Source organism: Gossypium hirsutum, chromosome A02 (assembly GCF_007990345.1).
Source record: "Gossypium hirsutum isolate 1008001.06 chromosome A02, Gossypium_hirsutum_v2.1, whole genome shotgun sequence".
NCBI lineage: Eukaryota > Viridiplantae > Streptophyta > Magnoliopsida > Malvales > Malvaceae > Gossypium > Gossypium hirsutum.
In genome coordinates this window covers 98,596,930-98,603,709 of record NC_053425.1, presented here as the reverse complement: position 1 = coordinate 98,603,709, position 6,780 = coordinate 98,596,930, and the positions used below count along the sequence as shown (strand labels likewise).

The following is a 6,780-nucleotide window of genomic DNA, read 5'->3' as shown; positions in this document are numbered from 1 at the left end:
CAGTTAAGTCACAGTCAAATTGCTAAAAACTAACATTCTAAAATCGAAGTTACATCGAAGAACTTTCGACGCCAGAACTTAAATCAAACTTACCAGCCAGCGAATTGAACTAAAAGGAGAAGTCATATCCCGTACAGAATCAGGGTAATGTAACATAGCAAAAAGAAATGAACTTGAAATGGTGAAATCGAAACAGTGAAGAAAGAAGCCAAAAGTAACGTTAGAAAATAAAATAAAATAACAAAATGTAAACCATGAACAGCAAATGAAGGTTTTGTTTGGGGGAAATTTTAACTAAAATAAACTACCCCACAAGGCAGTTAAATAAAAATATCTCCATAACTTTTACTGAGACTTGAACACAAGACCAAAAGGTAAGTTGAGGTCTTACCACTTAACCAATAGGCTCATTTTTTATATAAATTACACACAATTAACTTATAAACCACACATTCCGGGGTAAGGGTTTAAGCAAAATAACAAAGTTTCCAAAAATATGATTCGAACCCAAAACCTCACTCACATAAGCAGAATACTTAACTACTGAACCATATTAATTTACTTAACAAAAATTTCCGAAGTCTAAACTCAAAATTGAGGGATGAGCACTCTTGATTTCAAAACTCAATTTCTTCTAACCCAATTTTTAGGGTGTTACAAAATCCATTGTCACATTCCATTAACATCTATTTCAAATTGGTTTACTAATCATTTTAGTCCCTTAGATAATTGTTATCTAGATTCTCAAGCCTTTTCTTAATTAAAACTCTATATAGTGATTGGACTTTTATAATTTAGTCCTTGAGCCTTAATTAAGCACTTTTTCGACTAAATTGCTTAACCGAGTTTCAATATATTTTTATAACAACTCCGTCGATATATGGAAATAAGGTCTCAAAACCTCATTTTCCGACACCACTGGAAACTGGGTTGTTACAAAATTAGCCCCTGTACATTAGATCAAAAAGCAAATTGATCCTTTTTGTTAAAATTTTCATCAATTTCTACTGTTAAATACTAGTGTAGTTGATGGAATAACCAATTATTACATTTGGCATGCCACGTGTGCCTTATTCCTATTTATAGGGACTAGTTTTTAACAATAGGAATAGATGAAAATTTTAATAGAATGATCAATTTACTATTTGATATGATGTATTGGGACTAATTGCCCATTTTTTAAGTAGAGGAGCAAAATGCAATCTGACTCCTACTACAAAGGTCTCCATTGTACTTTTACCAACATTAATATAGTAAATATAAATCAACAATACCAGAAAAATATTTACAAGGCATATACGTGTGTATATATATAAAACAAAAAATGAAAACGGTCCATACTAGACCTGCTAATGGGTCGAGCCACCCACCTAGGTCCAAAATCTCGCCCGAAAAATGAGAGGGTTTGGACAAAATATGAGACCTGAAAAATGGAGTTAGTAAAATTTAAGACTCGACTTTTATATGGGTTGGGCCTTGAGCAAGATTTTTGGCCCGAGCTTGGCGCGAATATTATATTTTAAAAACAATTATATTAATTATATATGTTAAATAATAATTATATTTATATTTATATTAAATCACTAACCCAATAACAATTAAACCTTGTACCCAAAAAAAAAATTACCCAACGAAATAACCCAACCCAAAATATAAAATTTTAAATATTATATTTAATACAACAAAACATCTATTTTATTTATTTTTTTAATATAATAAAATATTTAATATATTTATAGTAGTGGTTTTTAATATTAATATTTTTAATGTGTTAGAAAATTTTTATTTTAGTCTTTTTTAGTGCATTTAGTGTATTATATTTTCAAATAAAAAATTAATCTAAAAAAATTAAATATAAACGGGTCGGATCGGACTTAAATATACTCTTCTTAAATTAAATTGAACTTAGTTTTAAAAAAAAGAGTAAATTTATTTTAAAATTAAATTCGACCCAAACTTAAAAAATTTATCTAAATACATTAGATTGGCTCAACCTTAACCCAGATCGTCTCCACCATGATCACATAGTCCATACATTTCAATTTTAAACGAAACTTCTTGTTTTGTCCTCAGACCCACCTGTACCTAGTAGACACATGGCAGGCTTGAGCCTACGTTAAATAAAGAAAGAAAGGTTTAATTTTTTTTCCAATCCCTATACTTATTTTATATTTAAAATTTAATCTATTTATTTTTAATTTCAAGATTTTAATCTCTCTACTATTTTGATTTAATAACTAAAGTTCAATGGATACGAATGTGATAGAATTTTAAAATTTTTTTTATTATGTGACATTTTACAATAAAAAATTTACGGAGGTTGTCAATTTAAAATTTCTTAAAAAAGTTATGTAAGAAAAAAAATACCAACTTCCCCTCTTTTTCTCTAAAAATATTATTAAAGAAGTTTATAATCTATGATTTAGAATTAGAAACCTTATAACTCCATATTCAAAACTCGAAACCTTATAGCTCTACATTGAACATTTTTATTTGTTTATTTTGTTTTCCACTTATGTAATTATTGGTCACATAAATAATTTTTTTAAATTTAAAAATATTAAAAATAATAAATATTCCAATTTAATAAAATTATTTTGACAGTCTAAATTCACTGGATTTTAATTATTGAACTATATACAAAGGATGGAAAGCAAAATTAAAGAAAAAAAAAACCACTATTGATTAAGCGATGAAGAATTGGCATTAGGTGAATCCCCCACGCGACCAAGCTCGTGCGCTGCTATAAGGACTCATTCCCTCGTATGGCAAATAAATCATCCATACATTTGCTTTGCTATATTTACCAAAAAAAGAAGCTTGTAAATCTCCCCAGCATATGTCTCAAAGGCCTACCGTTCCTCACTCTTGTTCATTAGCTTTTGATCTTCATTCCCATTTCCTGGTTTCTAGTGATATGAACCCTAATTCCATTTGGAGTCTTTAGTTATATTTCAGTCCTTATTTTTTTTCTTGATCAATTTTGTTCATTCTTTGAAAGTTTTTAGATTTTTGTTCTTGAGAGAATTAGAAAAAAAATGGGAGGAGTCAAAGGTTTCATTGAAGGAGGCATTGCATCAATTGTCGCCGGTTGTTCAACCCACCCACTGGATTTAATCAAAGTTCGAATGCAGCTTCAAGGTGAAGCCCAGGGCCCTAACGCGGCTGCTCAAAATCTCCGCCCTTCTTTAGCTTTCCAGACCAACAGCACCCCCTCCTCTACTGTACACCTCAGACAAGCCACGGCGGCGCGTATTGGACCTGTGGCTACTGGGATTCGGATCTTTAAAACCGAAGGCTTCAGAGCTCTTTTCTCAGGTGTTTCCGCTACCGTACTCCGCCAGACCCTTTATTCCACCACCCGGATGGGAATCTATGACATCCTGAAGCATAAATGGACCGATAAGGAAACGAATACCATGCCTCTCGCCAGCAAAATCCTCGCTGGGTTAATAGCCGGGGTATCGGCGCTGCCGTCGGGAACCCAGCCGATGTTGCAATGGTTCGTATGCAAGCTGACGGACGCCTCCCTTTATCTCAACGCCGTAACTACACCAGCGTCGTTGACGCCCTCGCTCGCATGACCAAACAAGAAGGCGTTACTTCCTTGTGGCGTGGCTCATCGATGACGGTGAACCGAGCCATGCTGGTGACGGCGTCGCAGTTGGCTTCCTACGATCAAATCAAGGAAACGATTTTGGCAAAAGGGTGGATGAAAGATGGGATCTGTACACACGTGGTGGCGAGTTTCTCGGCTGGATTTGTGGCGGCGGTGGTATCGAATCCCGTTGACGTAATCAAGACAAGGGTAATGAACATGAAGGTGGTGCTTGGGCAAAGGCCACGTTATACCGGAGCTCTGGATTGTGCTATGAAAACAGTGAAGGCGGAAGGGCCGATGGCTTTGTATAAAGGGTTTATACCTACCATCTCCAGACAAGGGCCGTTCACGGTGGTGCTCTTCGTTACGTTGGAACAGGTACGAAAGTTGCTTAAGAATTTCTAAACTATTTTACGACGACAATGTTTTAAGTTTCAGTTTTTTATAAACGTCATAGGAATGAAAATAATAAAGTTTTCCATGGAATCTGGAAGCAAGAGTTTGTGTCTTTGCTTCTGATTGTAAGAAAATTTTGATATCTGCAATTTTCATCATCATATATTATTTTCTCTATTATATCACCAAATAATTCCAATGCACCACTCAATACTTTCAATTTATTCTATTTGTGTATGTTGATATTTATTCCAATTTAAGTTTGGAGGAAATAAGGAAGGGTTTACAGACGTACGTACAGCTTGGTTATGTGTGTAAATTAAATCCATGGCGATTGCTGCTGATTAATCATTACGCAGCGGAAGACGTGAATGAACGGAACTATTTGTTTTTAACCAACAAAACATCTTTATCATAACACTTTCACTTTTAATCTATATCTCATTCCTTCTTTGTTTGTAATAGGATTGTTTTGAGTTTATATTTTATTATGTGTTATTTATTTGGAAAGTCCTTAAATTAAAAAGAAAATAATTTTTTAGAGTGTTTAAATTTTAAAAATGTATAAAAAATGTCTTCAAACTTTTTCAAAAATTTAAAAAAAAGTAATTAAGTTTCTGTTTCTTTTTTTTTTCACTTAATTGGTTACTTGAACTGTCAAAATAAATCAAAAAGGCCTTATGACTTTTAACTTTAGCAGTTGACCATTAAAGTAACTGCCCCTAATTTTTTCAATTAAAGTCATCCCACGTTACAACCACGGTGTGATATGTAGTAAAAAATTATAAACTATAAAAATCAATAAAATATATAAAAATTATTAAATTTTAATAAAAATAAAATTTATTAAAAATTAGAAAAAATATAAAAATTGTAAAATTTTGTAAAAATCATTAGAAAATTATAAAATGCATCCAAAAGCTCCTTTAACCGTTAACTTTAATGAACTGTTGACCGTTAAAGTTAACGACCCCAAATTTTTTTAGTTAAAGTCACCACGTGTCGCAATACAACGTGAAATGTGGCGAAAAATGATAAAAAAAATAAAAATCAATAAAATTTATAGAAAAATTATAAAATGTTTCTTACGATAATTTTTTATAATTTTTTTTTACAAATTTTATATTTCTTTACATTTTTTATAATTTTATTACGACTTCATAAATTTTTATAATTTTTTCTATATTTCTATATATTTTATATTTTTTACGATTTTTATAAATTCATTTCTAATTAATAAATTATAAAAAATTATATTTTTATTAAAATTTAATAATTTATAACATTTATTTATTTTTATTTTTTATCTTTTTTTGCCACATGTCATGCTGTGGTTGTGACACGTGGTAGCTTCAACTAGAAAAAATTAAGAGCAATTAACTTTAATGGTCAACTGTTAAAGTTAATGCCTAAAGGGCCTTTTTGATGCATTTTTGTAGTTTAAGTATCCAATTGGGTGAAAAAGAAAAGGGGCTTAAATTATTATTTTTTAAATTTGAGGGTCTTTTTTATGCATTTTGAAAGTTTAAGTACCCAATTTGAGTAAAAAATAGAGTAAGGACTTAATTATCTTTTTTTTAAGTTTTGAGGGTTTTTTTGATGCAATTTGAAAATTTAATTACCTAATTTAGTGAAAAAATGCAAGAACTTAATTAATTTCTTTTATAGAAGTTTGAGGGTTTTTTACACTCTTAAACTTATTTATTACCAATATAAAAAATCTAAATTGGATAAAATAAACTTCAATATAAGAATAATTGTGAATTTAAAAACTTAATTTAGATAAAAATAAAATTTTAAACCAAAATATAAAAATAATTGTTAAATTTAATACGTAGCTTGAAAAATAATTCAAACCGAGTTATAAAAAAATATCTAAAACATTCTCTTTTGATTTGGAGTATAATTTCACCAGGAACTTGGAGGGAAAAGAAAAAGGCCAAATGTCAAAGTCTCACAGGCTCTCGAAAAACTCCACAATTATTCCAAATACCGACACAACAAAACAACAGCTCAGAAAAGATTCTAGGTTTTTCTAGGATACAAGGTTTCGAATTGAGGCTCGTGACTGAGCATTGTCTGCACATGAACCTATCCTTCTAGTTTTTCTAGGATTCAGTGCCAAACTCACTAATTTAGTTATTAAGGGTCAAAATACATTTAAAGCTTTTTCAGGTGAGTTAAAAGATAATATACACGTGATGATTGTTCATTCTTATTTTTTAATTACGAGGTTGGGAGATTTAAGTCTGTTTATAAAACTGAAATATATTTAATGGTAAGCTGTTTATTTTTTCTTAAGAATATTTACTTTAATTTCAATAAAAAAACAAAACATAAATATCATAAATTTTTTAAAATGATTATAAACAAAATTTGATAATTTAAATAATGGGACTAACAATATTATCTCCTCTTATAATATGCATATTTTATTACAATTTTCTTGCATATTAAGTATTTTTCTCTTTGAATTTCCCAGTCACATATTAACCTACCTTTTTGTCCTATGGATATAATGTGTTTAGTGCCATATGATTTTTGTAATCTGTTTTAGGCAGTATGACTACATATTGATTATGACATGAGGTTTTAGAATTTCTTCTCTTGAGCTCTCCCCATTTCTTAAATTAAAATTATATTTATGCTAACATTAAAAGGTTTTAATGAAATGATATTACGAATTAATCAAACATCAGCTCAATTAGTACAAACAATTATATAAATTCAAAGCTATTTAAGTATTTTTATATTAAAAACACTATCCACTAATCAGATTTTAT

General features: G+C 30.0%; 1 pseudogene; it reads left to right on the top strand.

The window, feature by feature from the left end:
- The first annotated feature begins 2,688 nt into the window (after window positions 1–2,688).
- LOC107951696 (mitochondrial uncoupling protein 5-like) lies at window positions 2,689–4,172 on the top strand (annotated as a pseudogene).
- Window positions 4,173–6,780: the final 2,608 nt, after the last annotated feature.